The sequence below is a fragment of the Thunnus albacares genome, chromosome 4, assembly GCF_914725855.1.
Source record: "Thunnus albacares chromosome 4, fThuAlb1.1, whole genome shotgun sequence".
NCBI lineage: Eukaryota > Metazoa > Chordata > Actinopteri > Scombriformes > Scombridae > Thunnus > Thunnus albacares.
In genome coordinates this window covers 24,065,510-24,088,987 of record NC_058109.1, presented here as the reverse complement: position 1 = coordinate 24,088,987, position 23,478 = coordinate 24,065,510, and the positions used below count along the sequence as shown (strand labels likewise).

Below are 23,478 nucleotides of genomic sequence, written 5' to 3'. Positions count from 1 at the left end.
ATATATATTATATATGTTAAATATTTTGTTTTCAAACTAAGGGGTCAATGTTTGTTGTAAATTCAATGTGATAGTAATGTCACTGTGACACTGTGGTATAAGAAATCCTATTCTTAGACTATTTGAACTCTCAAACTTGTTTCTATATGAGGGTTGTTTGCAGATAAAACAGTATCCCAAGCTGGTTTTAGAGAAAAGGATACTACCTCTAATTTGTAACTGATTTACACATTAAGCTGTTGATTGACTAATTTGGAGAATTATATATTAAATACTTTATACTTAGTTTTTAAACATTATACCTGCTTAGCATCAGCATGCTAGCATTGCAGTTGTGAGCATGCTGGTATTGATATTCAGTTCAAAACAACACTGTGCCTAAGTACAGGCTCACAGAGCGGCTAGCATGTCTGTCAACTCGTATCCAAATTAACATAATACTTGATGTTACCACACTGTAAAACAAGCCTGTACTGTCTTAGTTTGGTTTTGAGAGTAATAAGACTTGCTAGTCTCACTGGGTAGTTTAGTACTGGGTTTACAGAGAGAATACACTGGTCCTCATGCATCATTAATTTGATCTTAATGGATAATTCCCATTTATTTTAACTTGGGTCATTGTCTGTATGTAGTTGGTATTCAGAAATTCTATCTTTGTAATAACCTTAGGACCTAACATAATATTTTTGCATTGCATAAATTGTTGAATTTCAAGGGGAAGCACATAAGGAAGATGTTATGCCTTAGATACTGATTGTTTATTAACTTTGTGAAACTGTATAGGGCTAAAGAGAAGGGGTTTCTGGGCAACTGCAGGGTTTAGAGGCTTGCAGAGCAGCTGATATGCACCTATAAATGCATCTCTAAAATCTAAGTACACATTATGTATATTTGTGGTCATTTTTGTCAAGCAAATGCTGACTGGTAAAACAATATCCAGTAGCCCTGTTTTAAAAAGCCATGTTTAAATGGGTCTCTGTTTTAAACATCCACGTTTAAAACAGAGGACACGGACATATTTAATTAGTCGTTGGGTTGCAACTGGTGACCTTTTCTGGGCTTCTCTTCTGTTTCTGGTTGTTTCCCATTACATACAGTAGTACTGCACATATCCATATTTGAAGTTCAGACACCTGTGTGTACATCTGCACATAATGCACGCATCTACAAATTCACAGACGCAGAAGTATTTTTCAGGCCTCACACATGACGTTTGATGTGGTCATCAGGGATGTGCTGTTTAGAGAGACAGAAGTCTCAGATATATACGCAGTAAGCATTTTATGCTGCAATACTAAATATGTCTGTCTCTCCCTACAGTACGCCCCGGATGATGACACAGTTGCTAAACTGTTGCAAAAAACAGTTTTTGACAGTGTGTGTGTGTTTTCCCCACGGTGCATATTGATGTCACTTATTATGGGGACTTTAGCAGTGCAAATACAAGTGGGCTTTAAGCCTCTATATTGAGAGCATAGCCCTTAATTATGTTATTTCAAGTTTAATATCAAACCATTTCTCTATTAACTGAGAACTTATATGGCATGGTTAGAAAGGGAAATAGACATCTTTGCCAAATTATTCATTTTTAATTTGGGACACACTGCAGCTGAGAGATAACACAACTGCTTGCCAAATTTTTATTCTTGTGGCAGCCTTTAATCTCTCTTTACAGGCTACAAAGGCTGCTTGTGGTGGAAACCTCTCAAATTGAAATGTCCAAGTGGCTCTTTTGCTATTTCCACTATGTAGGGCGCATGTAGGGAAGGCGGAGCAGCAAGCCTTCCTATGAACTGGCCAGCCACCATAGCTTGACTCTTAGTGTATCATGTATACAGTGCATGATCAACTTATTTGACATGGTTTTCAATCTGAGGCTGTAAATGACTGATCATACTAGGATGTAATTTATTTCATTTTATTTATTGTATTAGTGTTTGTTTTGGTGGACTGACAGTGTCGTGAATCAGATATGGCTGGTGAGTTGGGATCACTTCCATACTGTGGTCTTACACAACAGTTGGATGAATGAGTGTGTGATTTTGGTGGATGTGCTGTGTAACAACACTGCCAGATATTAACCATCAGTTGATCAGTAAATTCAGCTGGAGAGACTGCGCTGCGGCTTTGTTTTAGCTTCTCAGAGGGAGAATCACTGAGGCGGAGGAGCAGTGAGAAACACACACACACACACCCATATAAAGTGATGCATCGCCCTGGTAGATGTGCTGCCCACTGGAGTTTGTTTTCATGTTTCTGCGGTAATGAAGAGTGATTCATATTCCATTGCTTGGAAATGTCAAGACATTTGTCTAAGCTTTCCTGAGCCAATGGGAGAATGTTTTAGAACATTTGTTTGTTTTTCATTTCTGCCTGAATCTGTCCTCTGGTTCTCGTTTCACCTGCTTCTTTATGTGCTTTCTCTCTCTCAAACACACAGACACAAAATTGAATAAATCTGGTGTGTGAGGGTGTCTTCAGGGCTGTTGAATTCTCTGTCTCTCTGACTGTTCCTCCTACCTAAATGCATTTCGATCACAAGTTCACAGCAACCTGCACTTCTTTCATTGTAAATTATACTATATTATACAGTGCATTATATCATAGAAGATATTCATGAATATAAATCTAAATTTTGGATGATTGCTTGAGCTCACCTTTTTTCCCCTTTCCCTTGGTCTCTGTACATGCATTCATGCATCAGCGGTTCGATCCTCGTCTCCTCCAGTCCGCATGTCAAAGTGTCCTTGGGCAGGATACTGAACCCCAAATTGCTCCCGATGGTTGTGCCAGTGGTGTGTGAGTGTGTGTCCGACTGAGCATTAGATCCCGATGAGCAGGTTGGCACCTTGCATGGCAGCTTCTGCCAATCAGCGTATGAATGTGTGTATTAATGGGTGAATGCTGACATATTGACATAATGCTGACAAAAGTGCTGTGATTGGTCGGAAGACTAGAAAGGTGCTATATAAGTGCAGTCCATTTACCATTCACATGTGCGTATACAAACACACACACAAACACACACACACACTGGGATGTAGACAAAATTAATCTAAAATGACGCTAGTGCCTGTGTTTGTATGGCTTCTTGTATGTTTCTTGTAAGCTGGAGAGGGAATCTGTAAATAATACAGTGCGGTAAACAAAGACTGTCAAGAAGCTTTTAGGCCACACAGCTGATAGTGAATGTTAATTACTTTGTGCCTTACAGTACAATTCAGCCCTCACAAGATAGCGATAGCAGAAGACAAAAACGTACAAGTGGCTGCAAAATCAATCAACACTGAGGGCTCCGAGCCTCCGCTGGCATCAAGACTGACGAGAGCAGTGATAGGCTGTGCAGAAATTCTGGCCTTGTGTTCAAAGATAGATCTGCAGAGTATGTCACTGGATTAAATGGACCACCATGTTTTAAGATCTTATACAAAGTTTAATGCATTATTGGCTGAATACACTGAATACTGTTTATTTTCTTCTGCTTCTTCATGTCAACTCTTACTCTCCTTTTCTCCCATTTCCTGGATACTTCTGTTGTTCTGCAGTTTATTACCAGACTAGTAATTATGGTTTGTTTTGAGTGTCTTCATCGTCATTGTTTCTCTCCCAGTCTGGATGTCCATGTTGTGGCGATCTGCCAATCACATCGCGTGCCCCAAAGACACAACCATTCTCTGAATGGCCATTGATGTAACCTTTTCTCTTCTCTCTCTCTCTCTCTCTTTTTACCTTCAGCAGGAGCCTTTTTTCTATAATGAAAATCACGGCTGCTGCCTAATTAGACAAGCACTAATTTCAGGAAGATTAAAGCCATTACAATTAGCCATGAAAAAGGGAGAACAAGAGAATAGACTCAAATACACACTTCAGCATTCATGTGCCATTTAACTAAGGTACAGAATTTATGAAATCAATGTGTGTGTGTGTGTGTGTGTGTGTGTGTGTGTGTGTGTGTGTATACAGGATAATAAAAGCAGAATCCTTATATGGCCATGTTCAGAGCTGTGCATACATAATCTCTCTCCTTTCATAAAGAAAAAGATAAGGAATTAAAGTCAGACAAACCTGATGACATCCTTTGCATTAATGAGACACTTTGATTCTTAGAGGTCACAAGTTGTAATGTGCTGTTAATCATTTTAAGTATTCAAAAACACACAGAGACTGAAAAGCTATTGTAATACAACCTGAATAACTGCTTAGCCACTTGCAAAGTCCTTGGAATGAATAGGTAACTCTGGGAGACATCTAATTCCAGCAACATTTGTTGAACAAAAGCATTTGATGAAAAAAACATGTAGACACTTGTTGTCATGTAAACGCCTCAGTGGTTTGTAAAACTGGAGCCAGTATCAGCAAATGTGCAACATGCAAGCTGGATTTGAAAAAAATAATTTCTCCATTTGCTCATTTTGTTCCATGCCACTGATCAAAACAAACACCATACTTGTGACCCATGCATGGGAGAATCCTTGCAAAATGCTTTGGTGAAGCCAGCCTGGTTCATCTAAAATTCATAGTTTATTACATTATTATTATTATTATTTATTATTTTCAATGATGGAAATATGTCACAAAGTACTCACTCATTCATTATAGTGGCTAGAACCTGCTTCCAGCAACACCATATCAATTAAACTGTCACAATAATAATTGTGTCACAGTAATGGCACAATAATTTCAAGGGCTTCAAGCAAAACTCAAGTCAAGAAAAAAAGGAAAGTTCAAGGTCCTGCTGGGTCACAAACTAGGATGTCTATTACAGTAACTTCAAAAAAACCTTGTTGTGTGTTGTGGTTCCGGCATAGGGCTCCGTCTGTGGCCCGTAAGCAAGGTCTGTCTGAGTACCATCAGTGAAGGATGTTTCCTTGGCAACATCAACTACTTCCTCATTCACCCAGCAGGTGTAGTGTGAGGCAATTATAGTTAACCGTGACTGATTTCATGCAGATTGAGACATTTTGTTACAGAAAACATGTTGAGCTGACCTCGATTGATTCTGCAGATCCTGATCAGTTCAAGTTTTTATTATCTATCTCTCTCAATTGAAGCAACTCAGACATTTTTCACAGCAGACAGTTTTACATGTCCTGCTGTGACAAGTCAAAAATGTCTTATATTGACATTTTATCAAACCTCAAATACTATTGTGACAGTGTAGTCTAATTATATTTATTATAGTTTACAAGGATTTGTGTTTATAACCTGATGCAACACGTGACTTCTCCATTTCCTAAAATGTTAATGAAACTTATTCAGAGTGTGTGCCTGTGTGACAGAGAGAAAGAAAGAGAGAAAAACAGAGAGCTTCCGCTAAACAAGACATTTGTTTCATCTGAACATCAAAGGCTCTCTGCTCTTTTATGATTGCCTCAGATTTTACAGTGCTCTCTTGCCACAGGCCTCAAATGCATATTTTATTAAAGAGCTTAAAATTCTCTTGTCAGTTATATTTACATAGGGAAATGATTTAAACTGAGAGCGCAGTGACTAAGCTAACTGCACACACGTGAGTAATCTGTCTCTTTACTTTGCTCTATAAGGTTTGGAAAATTTGGAACAGTAAATACGTGTGTTTTATAATTCGATTATAATATTATAATCAGTTATATCAGTATTAATAAAAAGTATGGCCTTGTTTTATTTACATCAGGAGCCAGATGTACAGTGTAAAGAATATGTGTGTGCAAAACATGCCATTCCACATATATACAGTGATATTGTATGAAAACATGCGTACCTAATAAGTATGTAAGTAAGAAATTAAATCTAATGTGCAACATAATTCCTTTCAGTTGTTAGTTGCTTTTGTTTGCTCAGTTACATTATTCTTGTCTACAGTTAATCTGCTTTTAGTGTTGTCAGTTGGACACCTTTTTATTCCCCTGTTCTTTGATATTTTTATTGTTTATCATGAGGCATTTGATGTTTGAGAAATCATCAAATGATGATTTACAGGTGAATGTGTTATGGATTTTCAGCAGTATGGCTGCTATTAATAGCCTCAGCTGTACATAATGGTCATGTAGACGAATGGCTGCTGTGTGGGTGTTTGAGGCCATTTCAACATACACATTCTGTGAAAATGCATTTTTTCTTTCTGATGCTTTAAATGCAAACTTTTAATTTAACATGAAATGATTAGTTTAAAGTTTGCAGTAGTGTCTATGTCTATGACTATATGTGGGAGTGGAAATCAGGCTTACGCAGATGTGCACAATTTAACAAGGACTGAGATTTTTCAGAACCATGTGTACATGTTGCTTTATAAATCTGATGCAAAGAATGTGCATGCATGTATCTGCTTTTGTGTGGGTTCAAAAGTAAAACTGTAATGTGCTCATAAGTTTTATGTATCTGGCCCCTTGCATATTTGCTTATAATGATGTGGCATGATCTTGTTTGGATGTTGTCTGGAAGAGTGAACTGTTTTTTCTTTAATTTCCTCTCTATGAGCCATAATTACTTTGGGAAGTTGTTGAAAGGCTGGTCAGTAAACTTGGTGTGTGTGTGCTTGGGTGTGTGTGTGTGTATGTCTCAGACAGTGAGAGAAAACTGTTTTTCTTGCAGTTAGAATAAACAGCACCTTACTGTGCGAGGGAAATATGCCTATTACATTACCATAAGAAGTAGGAGTTGGAATCATCCAAACATCCCACTAGCTAATTTTGCATGCTGCTGCTATTCTGTTCTAGTGTGACTGCAAACAAAATGTTTACATAAGTGAGAAATTAATTGTGCCAAGGATCCTTATGTTTTGTTCTGTGTTTACAGTGAAAAAAAAGCCTGTCATTGCAAAGTATCGCAAATTTGCCAGTCAGTTGCAGGTTTGCTGATATGGTGGAGAGAAGGAATAAATGAAAATAGGTTATTCTTTGTTTATCCTCTCTCAAAGGTTATGCATCAAGCAACTGTATCTTTAGCAGAGTCAGAGTTATCAGTCTTATCTCAAAATATGACACCTCCTGGTGGTGGACACAATATCATTCACACTGTTACAGTCTAATGCAATCCATCATAACAGTCCTGCAACAGATATTACCACTGTAAAGCTTGTAATTATCATTTTTTGTTCAGACTCTGGTAGAGAAATGTTGATTTAACTGTTTTTTATGGCCTGCAGTTTGTTTCAGTTGTCCCTCCTCAACCTCATGTATGTTTAAATGGTACAGTTAGCAATCTTGGCATCTAAATCATTTTTAGCCATGCTAGCAGCGGGTGGCAATTCAGTAGTTTGGTCGGCCACTCCATCACTTTGGTCCAGACTGAAATATCTCAGCATGGATGGATTGCAATGAACAAACATTTTGTACAAACGTTCATGGTCCTCAGAGGATGACTCCGACTGACCTCTGTGATCCTAAGACTTTTCTGGAGTCACCAGCGGGTCAAGTTTTCACTTATCCATCTACTGGATAGATTGGAAGTTTTTGCACAGACATTCATGTTTACCATATAATGTATTCTAATGACCTTAGTGATCCTCTGACTTTACCTCTAGTGCCACTAAAGAGGTTGACATTTGTGTTCTTGCATGAACTGTCTCAACAACTGTTGGATGAATTGCTGTGAAATTTGGTAAAGACTTTCATGCCCCACTCAGGATGAATTGTAATAACTGGTTTCATGTGGTTCCATCATTGATTCGAAATGTTATTTTTGTTGATGACTAAATTCTTGCAAAACTCATGACATTCACATCAGCCTCAGCAATACTTTGCGTTTCGTACTAATTAGAAAATGTTAGCATTCAAGCATGCTAAACTAAAACGGTGAACATTAGAAACATTATAGTTACTTAACATCAGCATGTTAACTTTTTCATTGTGCGCATATTAGCATGCTGATGTTAGCATTTAGCTCAAAACCACTGTGTGCAGCCTCACAAAGCTGCTAGTGTGGTTGTGAACTTTGTGTCTTGTTATTCAAAACGTACATCTTGATGTCTAGTAGACATTATTGTGAAATATGGATAATTCTCCAAGCAACCTAGTCCATAATTAGCATTGGCTTTGTGTAGCCTTACATTTCGCTTTGAAGTTATGGCAAACACTTGCATTCAAACAATCAAAATTAAACAAAAAGACTTTGAAAGGATGCCGCCACAATTTATAAAAGGTTACAGAACACCAATGGGATTATATTTCATCATTTCTCCTCAGCTGCACAAACCTAATTTGAACCATACTTCCTATAATGTATTTATATATATAAAGCTCTTCATCACAAGACATCCCTTAAATGATCTTACACAGCAGTCATCCTTTACAAAAATACAATCAAAAAAGATAAAGATGAAAGGACCAAGGCAAATCATATCACATGTTGGAAAGACATAACAAGCCTACCAACCAATCAAGCACAAGTCTAACACTGAGCTATTTCTTGGCAAAAACAACTCCTAACAAAAACCTTATGAGAGAGAAAAAATGAAGGAACCTTGGGCACACCAATTCAAAAAGGGAGTGAAATGTCTTTCCTTATTGGCTTTATTTATTCAGTTTGTCTGTGCACACATACTTCTTTTTCTGCAAGGCACTCCCTGCTCCCGCGTCCTGGAGCAGACCATAAACACCACAGTTTCCAACCACTACCCACAGAGAAGCTCCACTGCAGCAGATGGGAGTTAAATGGCTCCCTCAGGGGCACACTGATGATAGCCAAGCAGCCAGAGGAGATTTATTGTCATTTTCTCAAGTTTTTCTTCACTCATCCCTCAAATACATAAACACAGTGCACGACTGCTGTGTTGCATTGCGTAGACAGTGTAGATAGGAGAAGTGTACAGATGTGGAGCACCATGTTATTGGGGACCATGGAAGAGAGGGAGATGCAATGAAGTTGAATTAGTACTACAAAGAAGGAAAGGAGAGTATAGAAGAGGGTAACATGATGAAAAGCACAGAGAAGACATGAGCAAAATGTTGGGAAGGGGTGGTGAGGAGGAGGTGTGTTTGAGCATGCTTGGCCTTTCACCTTTTCAATATTCCCTGAACGTCAGTGTAGATTACCAGAGCAGAGAGGCGAAATGGAAGGAAATGATTTGTGAACGTGAATAGAGGCATGTGTGCAGACGTAGGATACCCAGTTGGGTATGATGACAAACCAAGCCCGACACCACAGTCTCCTTAACCCTAACTCTCTCCTACAGTTGGCCTTGGATGGCTACTATAGGATGTTTGCAACCATAAGAACTGTTTGGATATCCACAGAATGTATGGGGGTAATAACGCAGAGTATTACTGCTGTCAGTTGCTGCTCTATATAGTTAATTGTTACAAATAGTGCAGTACTCAGAACTTGGATTACTTGTAATGCGGCACATTTGCCTTAAAAATGTCATAAAAATCACAAACATATATTCTCACTTACACTTAGGGGGATATTTACTAAGTATTTGTGGCGCCTTTTTTCAAAACAGTCAAATTATTTTTATTCTTATTTACAAAAAGACCTCACTGAGTTTTGCAGTGGTAAAATAGAAGAAAAGTGTCACCGCTGAAAATTGTATGTTAAGGCTCATGCAATATGTATTTCAAGGTGTTCCTGTTTAAAGGTGCAAGATGTGGAAGCAGGGAGAGGAAATTCATACAAGAAGTCGCTGCCTCTGATTTATCATTGCTGTCTGACCCATGCAGCAGAGGAGACGGCATCTGAAATTTAACGCCAGGGGAAACCAAGTGTAAAATCTGTATCTCTGTTTTATTAGACCCACACTGAGAGTTATACTGAGGGGTGAGAGAGAGAAAGGGAAAAATATGAGGATGCATTATAAAGTTACTTTAGCAGATTTCCTCTCTCAGCGCCACAACATAAGACAAAGTAATGCAACAATATGCAAAAATGAAATAAATCACGACTTACTCCAAAGATCAACATATATTCTGTTTCTCAAAACTGACATATTCATCCTACTTAATAGTTGACTTTGATGTGGAAAATAAAGCACTGAAACAGGGACAGGATTGTTGTCTGCATATGACCAAATGCACCTTAATGACTTGTGGCGGACAAATACTAGTTGCTCTTTTTTGATCTGACAAACAATAAAAAAATGTATTTTTATCTTAAAAATAAGATAACATGGGATGACAAAGTCAGAAAAGTCAGACTATACTCCCTCCAGCAAAAAGGAAAAGTACATAACACTACAACAGAGGTGAATGCTGGTGTTAATGGTACTAAAAACACTAAGAAATCACTCCTGAAATCTCAACAGCAACATTTCTTTTCAGAAACATTTTCCTGGTTACGCCGGAGCCACAGACCTCTTTCTCAACAGTTTTCATTTGGACAATTTTTTAAGTAGAAAGTAGCTCCAGTGAAACTCAGCTGCAACATCAGATGTAATTTCCCTAGAAAAAAAAAACAACCTACTAAACTACTTCTGAACCTCCATTGTTTTGGTTGTGGCACAAGTTTAATTGGTGGGTATCTCAAAACTTTGACTGGATACCACTAAATGTAAGATTAATTGTAGACATTTTATATTTTAATATATTTATATGATTTTCTTATTTGTCTGTATCACAGCACTGGATGCTGGAATAATCAGCATGTGTGCAAGCACTTTGCAGATGCTAAAAGATAAAAGATGTCATCTGATAAACAGTGCATTCCTCCCTTCACTTGTAATAAATGCTTGAAATTTGAAGACATCTCCAGTAAGCTCTGACCAGTCCAACATTTGCTACACAGATCCATGAGTGTGACTGAGGTCAGATCAGGGAATGTGGTCATGGTGAGGTAATTGCAATAAAGTAAAATTCTTTCAGCATATTATTTTGAGTTGTGCATAAACTTTAAATTTCCCATCTCACCTTCTGTAAAAAACACAAGGTAAGCCATTCTGATGGTCTTGTGGATCTCACCACATTTTCCTTCCAAACTGTTCCACAGTTCCACACACCAACAAAAATACCTTCCCTCACCATTTTATACTGAAAGTGAAATAGCTTTAATCACCTGTGAAACTGCGAAATAAAAACACAGGCAAGTATCACATATTTTGAGTGCTAAATTGTGGGCTGCTAAAATAATTGTGAAATGTGCAACACCCTGAGCAGCTGAGAAGCCACACTGGGAGCGGAGGCTGCGAACATGGCCTGAAGCCATGTCTCAATCCCCCAAAGTATGTGTTTGAGATGCATTTGAGCTCATGTTTTCCGAGAAGGAGAGAGACAGGAAAACATAAGGGACAGGTGTGAGGGGAGATGCATCAAAAACCTTTAATATTAAAACAGTAGATCCAAATTCTGGTGATATTTACACTGAATTTGCACATGAGAAGGACTTTTTCCCATGTCTGTTGTTACACCATACTGCATTTGTTTGACTGTGTCTTGTTTATATTTTTCTTATTGTTATGCACCAGTCCCTGATGTATCATTTCACCCCTTAAATCATCTCCATTATTGCAGCCAGGTTTACATCCTCTCCTCCCTGCCCTCTTAACTTCTCTCAGACCTATTTTTAATTTAGAGCTTGATATCAAGATCTACTTACACCAGTCAGAATAATGGATTCGACTGGCTTTCTTCCCATCTTAATACTGCAGACTAGCTACTGTAACACTCAGTTCAGACTCACAGTAGAAGTTTCTCAGAGTTCTTAGTCGGTATTTTTTTTCTGTCTGTGTCAGCAAAACTCGCTGCTGCATTATTCATACAGGTGATTCAGTTCATATGGACACCAGTGAGCCACCCAGTCCTCAACTGAGCAGCTCTGCTGGGTGGTTAGGACTTAAGTAAGTGCCTTGCTCAAGAGCATCGCAGCAATAGCTGTGGGGGTGGGGGATTCTCATTCGCCTTATCTGCCCAGACCTCTCCTGCAGTTTTGAAAATTGAACATTTTGATTCCCTCTGTAGGCTGGGTGTGTCCGCCTGACTGCATCTATGTCTTTATACTCATCACTTTCCATTTTCTGTTTCTCATCTCGGCTCGCTCCATTCCCCCTCACCTGTCATAAAACCACACATCTCTTTCTGTTGGTATGGCTACCAGCTATTTCTAACTCACGCTTTGAGTGAGCTGTTCTCCACTATGGCTCATCATTACCTATCTAGGATATGCAGATGCACATGAACATAGGCCCCAAAAAAAAAAAAAAAAAAAGCCTGCTGTAACAGCTCCAGCTGGCATCTTCTCTGGGTGACATTTTTATGTGATAAGGCTGTTGTGTATTTTTGGCTCCTCTGGAAAAAAAAACTGACATTTTGTTCTGGTTATGAGAATTTATTTTTCAGCTTTTTGAACTCTGGATTTTATGTTGTTTGCTGCCTTTGCAGTTGACTTATTTTGCTTGTAACAGGTGCTGGTGCAGCTTCAAAGTGCAGATAGCCAGTGTAGCTTTATGCTAGTTATATGCTTTGGGATTATTGTTACCATAGTGACTGTTCTCAGCTTACAGGAAGTGATCACGGACAATTATACAATCCGGAGAGTATGTGCCTGTTTTTTATTTGAATTATCAATTCCAATGGTAACTATTCTTCCAAGTTTACACTTGGCATAGTTATAATGTAAGTAGAAATTTACACATCACTAAACTAAAACAGGTTACACCACAGAAACTCTTTACTAAATATTTCAACCTATCTGAACTGACAATAAACAACATAAAATATAAAATGCTATAGGCCAATAACATTAGATCAAATTACCAAATAAAGCCCGTTAGGTTAGCTTGATTTGATATGTCCTACCACAACATTAGCCACCGCCAGCTGGTCCAGGCCAACAGTTGATAAAAAAAAAAGGAGCGGTCAATAGCAAGATGGCATGGTTGGCTAAACTCTAGGCTGTTGCCACTTTTTTACGCACTGTTACATATAAAGCTGCAATATTAGTCAATCAATTGATTAGTTGATCGATTGAAAAAAATGAAACAATTAGTGACTATTTTAATAATCGTTTAATAATTTCTGGAATTTTTTCAAGCAAAAATGCCAAATATTCTCTGGTTCCAGTATTTCAAATAGCCTATTTTTTCTCAAAAAATGTTGTTTTTCATTGCTGTGTATGACAGTAAATTGAATATCATAACATGTGGGGGAATTAATCAACAGATTCATCAATAAATGAAAATAAGCGTTAGTCCTCATCACATACTGTATCTGCATTGCTGTAACTATCAAAGAAGCAGTAAGAAATTAAGCAGTATAAAGTATAATGACAAAAACTTTTATTTTGGAGATTATGTTACAGCTTGTGATGCTACAGTGACTTCCTGTTTACATAGGTGATTGCTTTTATTGGACAATGCTACGAATACACATAGCAACCAATCACCACTTTTAAATTAACATGTAGTTACTCAAAACTTAGGAAGGGCTTCAAACACAGACTTGAATTCATGAATAGCTGAACAAACCTCTGAATTTACATCTCATGTTGTTGACGGCTGTTGTTGTAATTTGACTTACTGTAATAACAGCCCTTTATTCAATAAATTTCTTTAATTGGCGAGAAACTGCTACAGCAACTTTTGAGTGGACAACAAGAAATCGGCTAACATAAATTTAATATCAAGCTTCATGAGTGAAGAGAAAGTAAATGGCAGTACAGTCTGATAATCAGGTGATTTTCACAGTACTGAAGTACTAGTATTGAATAGACTCAAACTGAGACAGTCAGTGACAAAAGCAAGCAAAAAAGAATATAAGCAGGAATATAAGATGAACAAGGGTGAACACGCAGAATGCAATCAATACTATCCCACTAATAAGGATTCCTATTGTCTAATAGACACACACACATACACACACACACCCATCTGTGTTTCCCTCCTCTGGCACGGTGTGCTAATGGAGGTCTGGAATAGTGGACTGATAAAGCTGTCATGCTGCCTCCCTCTCTGCTTCTCTCTTTCTCTAACACAAAGTGATAAATCAAGTCTCTCCGATGGCATCACTTCAACAAAGAGACTTCTGTCTGCTAACAAATGCGTACACACACACACGCATACACACACACACTCATCACAGACAAATACATTAGATCTGTGTGCCTCTGCTCAGTCTATGAGAGAAGCGATTCATAGCTTCTAAACACAGTATCATCACCTATCCCTCCTCTCAATTTTATTCTGTCATGTACCTTTTATTCTCTCTCACACACACACACTCTCTGATTAGACTTCATTCCACTGGATCGAGCAGCAGTGCTTTGCTTGCTCTCTGGGGAAGCCTTCATTGGTGGCCTGGGTTGCTGTCACAAGAGTAATGTCTGTACTGGGAATAACTGCACTGCAGAAGTAGGTTTCCTCAGGGACAAAGATCATACAGTAAATATGAGGTATAGGACTTATTTCCTTGGGGGGATTTCACTGGTCAGAAAAGAGTAATGGCTAAGAGCGTAATTACTACTAGAGGGCTCCATTTCCACATGAGTACCTAACCGCTTCCTCTCCTGGTGCTCTGTCTGTCTCTCTTTAAGGTCTGGGCTGATGGGAAGCTGCTGTTTCTTTTTTTTTCTAAAGCTGCAGCTGCCTCTCTGTCTTCTGTGAGGAGCACACTGAATATAGCTGGAGCAGATCTTTGATGGAGGAAGAGGGGCTACAAGCGAGATCTTTGCAAACAGGTTAATTTAGTTGCAAGCCACCAGATCTCCCCATCTTGAGGGTACAACAGTTCTCTGTACATGCTTGCACAAACTACAATAATAGAATTTGCAGGAGTTTGATAAAGTTGTCTCAATTATTACTCAATGTCATTTGGTGCTGAAATATCTGACTTTTAGAACTAAATTTCACACCCATATTCTACTTTGGAACAAAATTTTCACAAGACATTGCAGTTCTTTTTTGTGAAACAGTGGTGTGACTTTATTATTTGTGCCAGGCCATCAAGGAGTTGATGATAAACCAGTGTCTCCATGAAGGAAGGAAGGAAGGAAGAAGGGAAGGAAGGAAGGAAAGAAAGAAACAAAGGGGGAAGGAATATTTTCCCTCCAGCTTCCACTGTACAACTGACAGGGAAGTCTTTGATGCTGTGATGAAAAGTGACGGCTGTGAAGCCCAGGGCAGCTTGTGTTCAAGCAGCTAGGTGAAGTGAAACGGATGGTTGAGGGGTACTGGGCTCTGTGGAAATGTACTCCCCAGAGAGGGGTTTGCCCCGCAGGAACATCACCAGCTTGATCCAGGAACCTCTCTCCTGGCAAAGGCTGGAATCAAAAGGTAAAATTTTTGAACAATACTTCACATTCCAAGCCATATGGCTCTGGCTTATGTGCTATAAAAGCTGATAATAAATTCATGATTTATAATGTAAAAAAAAAAAAAGGTGGATGGATTGATACCGATTGAAAAAAATGCTTACAGTTCATTAGCAAGGCCCAAGTCTGCAGATGGAGATTTGATCTTTCTTTCATTGCTTAAGTGCTGTGTGAGTGAATGTGGCGAAGCGCAGACAGAAGAGTATTTAGCTCGGCTTCTAATTGGCCCCAGCACAAATGTAGTAGCATAATGAGCATGGTGAAGGGTAAAAATAGATTAAATACATGGCTACAATTCAATAAAGACTCTGCTTTGCCTTTTGTTGCTATTATTATATCGATAAGTAGCTGTTCTCATGTTATAAACCGGTACAGTAGGAGTTAAGGCATCAGCATGCTTCAAATGAAATGCTTGTTGGACGGTTAAACAGCATCTACAGGCAATTTCTCTTACTTATCCCACCTTTATGAGGATCTTACACTGTCAGCGATAAAAGTCACAGTGTTCACAGGGAGAGTGGTGAAACTTATGGTATACTATTTTACCTAACCCTGGCCTATAATGATTTCCTTTCATTATTTTCTCTTTAAAGATCCTCTCCTGACATGCATTAAGACATGTAAAAATACTCTGCTTGGAATAATAATGTATGTCTGATATGGTTTTTCCATTAAAAAGTATAATTACTGCTACCATCTCTGCACAGAACTAAGCTTAGCATATTTCTAAATCACCCGCTTTGATAAATGTGACACAGCTCGGTTAAAGAACTTTGAAATTTGCAGAGGTAAGTGTGGTTTAACTAGGTTAATATAGATATATCTTTTGTTGGTTATTTTTACAGGAGGAGTTCAGGGACATGGTGTTGACGTATGACCATCATTCAATAACCAGTGTCACATCTGTCTGTATTAAATGCTATAAATAAGAGCTTATATCAAATGCATAATGTGCAGAGCAGCAGTAGCAGAGAAAACAATGCAAAGTGACTGATTCATCTCTTCCTTCATCTAGAGATCAGAGCTCTGCCAGGACTTTTTTTTTATGTATGAGAGGTATGTGTGACTGACAGGTCTCATGATATATCTTTCACCCTTTAAAATAGAGACAAAACGTAATATCTGCCACGCTGATTTAATAGCTTCACTGCAATGATAACAAAAAAGAGACCTTAGAGCAAGTTAATGTCTCATGAGAATATTTGAAAAAAGAAAAGAGGTAATAAAAATGATTCAGATTCAGAAAATAAATGAAGGGAGTATGATAAGATACTTGATGATTAAAAAAAAAAACAAACAAAAAAAAAACCATATTTCCTCATATTTCCTGTGGAAAAAAATACAGCATTTGATGTGGAAAGATAATGAGGATAATAAGAGTTTTCTGCCTGGCTGCTCAGTTTAATTTGTTTTCTTGCCCCAGAGTTTGATTCATTTACCTAAATGCAGAATTCACTCTAAACTCATTTAAAGCAAGCAACTAATCCTTTCAGTAAATACAACTCTTAGTATGTTGCATGTGATGATTAACTGCAAGCTGCAGTATCTGTCACATAAATTCAAAATGTCAGCTCTTAGATTGTATATCTAATCACTAAGAAATTATACATTAAATGTTAATGCTCAACAGTGGAAAAACACAAATTATGCATGACAGAATGCATCTAGATTAGAACTTGTTCAGCACTGGTGCTCTCTGAGCAAACTTATTTGCTTTATTACAAAACCTTGCATGCTTCTGTACTTTGAACATGGCTGTCATGTTTCATTATTAAAAGCAGTGCAGTTTTTATATGGGGCTGTGCAGATGAGTTGGTGTAACATTGGGATTTAATTTCTTTATTCAAAGTTAGTGCAGTAATTTTATACTCCACAATGTCCAAGAATATATGTGATAAGGATGAATAACTCTGTCGATATCGACTAAATAATAGGACAATTGCGATACAATGCAACTAACAATAATTTTACATTTGCATTTTGTCATTTGGCACTTTTATCCAAAACAACTTACAAATGAGGCAAGACAATCAAGAGGACAGTGTCTCAAAAAGAGCCGTGGTACAAATTCTCAAGTAGCTGACCAAGTACAAATGTGATGAGAAAGAGTGCTAGACAAAATTTTTTTTATTTTATTTCATAATAATTACTTAAGTAAGAAACAACCGGAAGTATAAAAGTGCATAAGAAACAACAAGAAAGGAGTGCAACAATCATAAAAATGCTAAAGGTTAAAGGTGCTCAAGTGTTGAGGTGTTCATGGAAGAGCTGAGTTTTCAGGCGTTTCTTGAATGCACCAAGGGAGTCAGCAGACCGTATGGAGCTGGGTAGCTCATTCCACCATCGTGGAACCACAAACAAGAAGTCCAGACCATTATTTAATATCAGGCAGTGATGGTATTACCAGACGTTGCTCATTTGCAGACGGGGTGGGATTTTATTGATTGATTAATTGTTTATGTTTGTGGCAAAAGTTGAACCAGATTCAACTTTTTTTTTGCTTTTTGCTAGACAACCGAGCATTGGCAGCCCAACTGTGCCGGCCTAGTTGTCTCATTGGAAAGAATGAGGGAGCTGAGTTGATTCAAACAGCGCTATTGTCAGTCTGAACACGGCCAGGCAGCGATGCTCATCTCGGTTGTCATGTCGCAGGATCTTGAAGATGGTAGGGTAACCCCTGCAGACTCATTCTCAGCAAATGGCAAACAGGTTTTTCTTGCACCGTTGCTTTGTTGGGAAAAAGGAGTTTGTTGTCTGAATGAGAGAGCTCATCATCCAGTATTGATACCCTTGTGTCTAATATCCGAGCAAAAGTCCATTTCCTCTTCCTGCAGGCAGCAATTGATCACAGCTCTTTTCTCTGAGCTGAACCATCTGTTAGGAAAACAATTTTTCTGTCATTGTGGATTCAATCGGGGCTATCAATCAACATGACAGATGAGGTTTTCCACACTAAATAAACTAATTCAGGAATGCCGTTGCAGATTCATCAGGTTACAGTGAACTTAAACCTTGCAGTCATCTGGTCGGGAATCAGCAGACAGATGGGAATCCACAAAACACGCTGCTACTGCACGAATGCCTAGCCTATTTAAACATTTGGAGACAGCTATTTTGGCAAATAGCATTGATTTTCCTCCAGAACGAATTAGAGGACTCAGCAGCATCGATGGCAAACAAAGCATTACAGAGATTAGCTGTCATTGTTACGATGCTAATTGCCTGAGGTGTCGTTTGCTCCCCAACAGAAAGTTTTTTTTTTTCTCCATTTCACCTTCTGTGTTTGTGGGTATAAACAAAAGGAGAAGCAAAAGAAAAGAGTCAAAGAAAACACATGTAATGAAATTTGTCAAGCCTATTTAATGTGCTTCTTTTCAACACCCCTTTCCTCATCTGGATTGTTTTGAATTTTTCCAGATGTTTGCTTTGGCAGCTTCTGCTGTGCCAGATGAAAAGGCTCTAGGAAATGCAATATTAACCACAAAGTGAATAGTAGAAGACACATCAATCAAGTAGCACTGCCCCTAATTACGGCACATCTGTCTCCGACTGCCTTTTTTTTCCAGGTATGAATGAGGCTCGCAGCTCTGCTACCTTGAAAGACACAGCAGCGTTGCCTTTTGATGCAGTGTGTGCTTCATTTGAGGCATGATGGATGCTGGGTAGCCCTCTCTTACAGAGAAGCTACAGCAGCCATTTCAGTTCATTTCTTTGCTCTCCTGGGTGACTGCTCACTCTTTCCCTCTTCTATTTGATTAATGGCACCGTCTCTCTGGTGGCTGTTGTAATAAAGTCAAATGAGGTCTCGGATGGCTGAGGCATTGTAGAATCAGCAGTGGATAATTGAGGAGGTGGATGTCTCAGGTGGGGTGCTGTGTCTGTTCTCTGTCCGTATGGCAATGAAACAGTGTTTCACTTCTCCCTTTGGCAGAGTTAGTGAAGTCGGTAATTGTGTTGGAGAGGCCTTGCTTCACTGCACATTGGTGTATGTTTGGATGGTCTTACTTGTGTTCTGTTTTACAGGTTACAGAGCTGGTGGCTTGGAAGGAACACGTCTCCTCCCTGAACACATCAAAGTGTGCTCCAATGAGGAGTGATCATTGAAAATTTGTAATCCACATTATCTTCTTTAAGCAACAATGATGTTCTTTTGTCAGAGAGACATGTTTGGTTTATTACACATAAATCTGACAGAAATTTCTGGTGAAATCCTGCCTGAAACCCGGTAATCCTTAGTATCTCTTTTCATCAGGCTTGGTTTTACACTGTTGTGTGTAGATACATTTTGTATGGAAGAGACTTGAGTTGTCTGTGATCCCAAATATGCTATTTGGGAAGTTAATGGGCAATAGATGTAACAGAGTGTAGCTCCATTCCTACTGGGAATATTGCTCACCAGTTTTGCCATCTAGTTCAAATACAAGCCATTCTGCAAAAAAAAAACAAAAAAAACAGACAAAATACAAAAAAGCATACACAATATCACCTAAAGATAGACTAGAGAAAGCAATTCATGAATGTGTCAGATCTGATATTACATCCTGACTGACTGTTTGTTATTCTCTGGTGTCAGCGCTTGACTGCGCCAATCAACAGCTCCATCATCACTCACATTGAGGACATTTATATAAACTGTTCTATGTTGTGTGATGAGGTGTCCATGTCTTCTCTTGCTGGATTTTTTAATAAGCTTACTGCAAGTCACTGTCAAGGCACTGCTGCATGTTTTCAGTGCAGTGTGGTATTTAATGTTGACAAATTTAAGTAGTTCTTGAAACTTTTAAACCTCTTTGACAAAATTATTACTGTAAATAGATGAAACAAAAATCCATTATGTGCTGGACAGGACCTGCTGCGAGCTACAGGATTAAATGCCAAAACAATTTCTAACTACAGTTGGTGGCTGTCTGGTGCTGAACGGACAGCTCCCACAGTTACTTTATATTTATTTTAATTTAATTTTCAGTATTCTTAGCTGCTGTCATGTGTTTTTAGGTACTTAATAAAATGTTATGATAAGAAGAGCCAAAGCTTATCCCTCACTGGATATCAGCTTTTATGTATAATAATACATAAATAATACAAATTTCTGCCACATCAAAAGTCTAGTAAGGGTGCATTACTTAATATTTCAGCACACAAACTCCCAAACTCTGTACATGAACATTTCTTTATTAACGAGAGAAGTGGCAGTTCTTAAACTTGGGCAAAGAAGGTGTGATAGCACACTGTAGCACACACTAATGAGTTCTTTACCGTATTCATCGTTGAAAATGTTTGATGTTACAATTATTCTGCTGGAGGCCTGACAGCTTGTTTTGTTCTAAATGGGCATGTTTGCTGTTGTAGTGGAGTTTTACGTTACCACATATCGGCACTGTTTCATTGCAAATCAAGCACAATGATCTTGTGCTTCCATCGGGCAAAATTAATTCCACTCATCCTTAAACACAAGGTCTTCATGGTTAACCTTTCTTTTTTGTATCGGAGTGTTTTGCATAAGACATTTTACTTTATCAACTGACAACAACTTTACTTACTGTGGTGACTGGCGAGTGGCTGAAGACTGCTGAGGTGACGGGTCAGGTTGCAGTGAAATTTTGTTCCTGGTCCGAATTAAATTGTTATTTGTGATCCAGACCAGAGTCTGCCTATTGAGTATGAATAGCATAGATGCTACAAATAAGAAACGTGTCAAACAAACACCTTGCAATAGCTCCACATTTCATTTACTGATCTGCAAGAACTTCATCTTAATGTCTGTTGTGCCATTCCCCATCATCTTCAGAGTCTAACTCTGAGTAAGTAATCCTAACCCTAATACCAGTTGATGAAGCTTTTAATTTTGCTGCTCTAAATGCCCATAAATCGATGATAAATAAGTTTTTCTTTCACACAGAAACCTATGTGGTTTTCTTTAGAATAAATAGGAGAACTACATGTGTAATTGTAATTGCATGAGACTCCAGCAGCAAAAGAGAGTGCCACATAATCCAATTTTGTCCCTTCAATGTCCCAGTTACTCAAATCACTGATGTCTGTAATTTTGCACTTAATGAGACAAACTCAGCAGGAACTCTTGTTCCAATCACTCCTCTCCTCACTCCTCCCCATTTATGGTACATTATCTTTTTGAGTTTTTGGGGTTTTCATATCACTCTCTTACTTCATATTAGTGTTCCTAAGCATGTATGTTTTAGTGTCAAAATGTTTTTTTCCAAAGCCCTTCTAAAAACGTTTTCCTACGTGACCTGTTGTAGGGATCTGCATGATGACTTTGCTACATATAAACTGATATAAACCCCCTAGCCTGCCTAGCCAGTAACCACTGAGAAGGACTGAGCACTCACTGTTGCTGCTGCTCTGCAGCACGTGCTAACAGACTCACACACACACACACACACACACAGATGAAGCACTCATCACCAGTGTTCTCCACTCTGGCTCTAACCAACGTCACTGCTTCTTGCTAATGGCTGAGTGGGCGTTTCAATTTGAAAAACCCGGAAAGGAACACAGGTGGAGTCATCCTTTAAATCACTGAATTTAATAGACAATATATGTGTATATATATTTTACTAAGAAATATTTGTCACTACTCACTCTCTACATGCCATTGTAATTTCTTATACAGCCAATACTTTGATGCATACAGTTGCAGTATTGTAGATAAAGAATTGTACTTCAGAGGCCATAAACCTCAATTACAAGTGAATTTCAAATAAATCCCCATTTTAACTCCTCTTTGGCTCATTAATCTGAGTAGCAGCAAAGATAAGCTGAAAACACAGATGCCACCAACTTGTCTTTCTGCTCATTCTAATTGGTATCTCTAGTGTCATGCTGTGCTGAGGGTACGTCACCAAGGCTGTCACAATATGAGCAGAGAAAAGATGGGGGAATAAAGTCAATAAGTTACTAGTTTTTGTGAAGAACCTCCTATGGCAGAGCCAAACCTATAGTCAGACAAGAGTGTAGTTAATGGATAATTCTGCAAAACCCTGAATTACTGTATGTTCAGTGACAAGGTTTTTAAAATTCTTGCTTTCTGCAATATTTGTGCATGGCAACTATGATTTGGTTAAGGAAAGGAAAATCAAATATACGATAAGGGTTAGGAAACTAATTCTTGGTTAATGATAGGGAAAGATTGTGGTTGTGATTAATAGAAATACAAATGTTAATTGCAGATCTGCGATGGAACGCAAACCTTGCCTGAAATGAAAATTGGACATGATAACACCCACCCACCCCAGTGTCCACATCCTCACCCTCTTCTTCACTACATATATGATGCATTACTTCCTGCATTGGCACTGGACATAAATTGTGAGGTGCAGATTCATCCAATATGGATGTAATTTCTAGGCACACTGGGCTAGGATCAGTGATCAAAAGCTACCCCCTGCAGTCTGAAACAAAGGCTATGTTACAACTCAGCAGGTGTTTAACACCAACACCACATCTCTGGGCATTTGCAATTGGCCTTGAAATTATGCACTTCCTTTGGCTATGACTATATTTAATTTGTATCTGTCACATTTTCTCGCTTGGCCTCTACATCTCCTTTACCTCTTGAACTCTTTATTTTTCCTTTAAAAAAAAAAAAAAAAAAAAAAGTAGAATATTTTTCACAGACTGAATAATTTAAAAATGCTGAGTGGAATATTCAAACTCAAGATCATGATGCCATGTTTTATGAATAACATCAAATGTAAAGATTCTAGATGTCTTGAGCATATTTTAATATATATTTCTCCAAAATTTATGGTGACCTGTATGGTATATTTCTGAGCTTTGAGATCTCAAGTAAAGTTCTGTGGGTTTGACCAACTCTTGGCTGCACGGCATTACCTTCCTCTAATCCCAAACACAATGCGAGCTGCCCACAGATGTGCTTTGACTCATTAGATTTTACAAACAGAATCTGACCTGACAGGACTCAGACCTGCATGTGATCCTGAAGTGATCAGATGATAAAAGCTATGTTGAGTCAACCATACTGTAACCTTACCCAGGATTTGTTGTACAAGTGTAAGAACAAACATTGAAAAGACTTAAAATAACTCCACTGGTCACATTATTGATTTTATGCTTATGTTAACACTTGTCATATACACATATATCCTGTTTTACATACAGATTTCCTTGTACAATACCTTCATTTTCTTTGCTTTCAATACTTCTTTGTTATCATACTTTCCAGCTTACATTATAAGTCTTCTTACCTCTTGGCTTTATCTTTTACTGTTCAAAGTTTTGTTT

General features: G+C 38.3%; 1 protein-coding gene across 7 annotated transcripts in view; it reads left to right on the top strand.

The window, feature by feature from the left end:
* cpne5b (copine Vb) overlaps positions 1-23,478 on the top strand; it is a 131,286-nt gene that overhangs the window by 49,681 nt on the left and 58,127 nt on the right. Inside the window, exons 7-8 of one of the 7 annotated variants that reach the window (XR_006403093.1) lie at positions 14,437-14,580; positions 14,841-15,837. The exons of the other annotated variants lie outside the window; for them this stretch is intronic. The gene's annotated coding sequence lies outside the window, so the exon portion shown is untranslated. Of the gene's footprint in view, positions 1-14,436; positions 14,581-14,840; positions 15,838-23,478 lie in introns of those variants that run through there. 7 annotated transcript variants of the gene reach the window in all.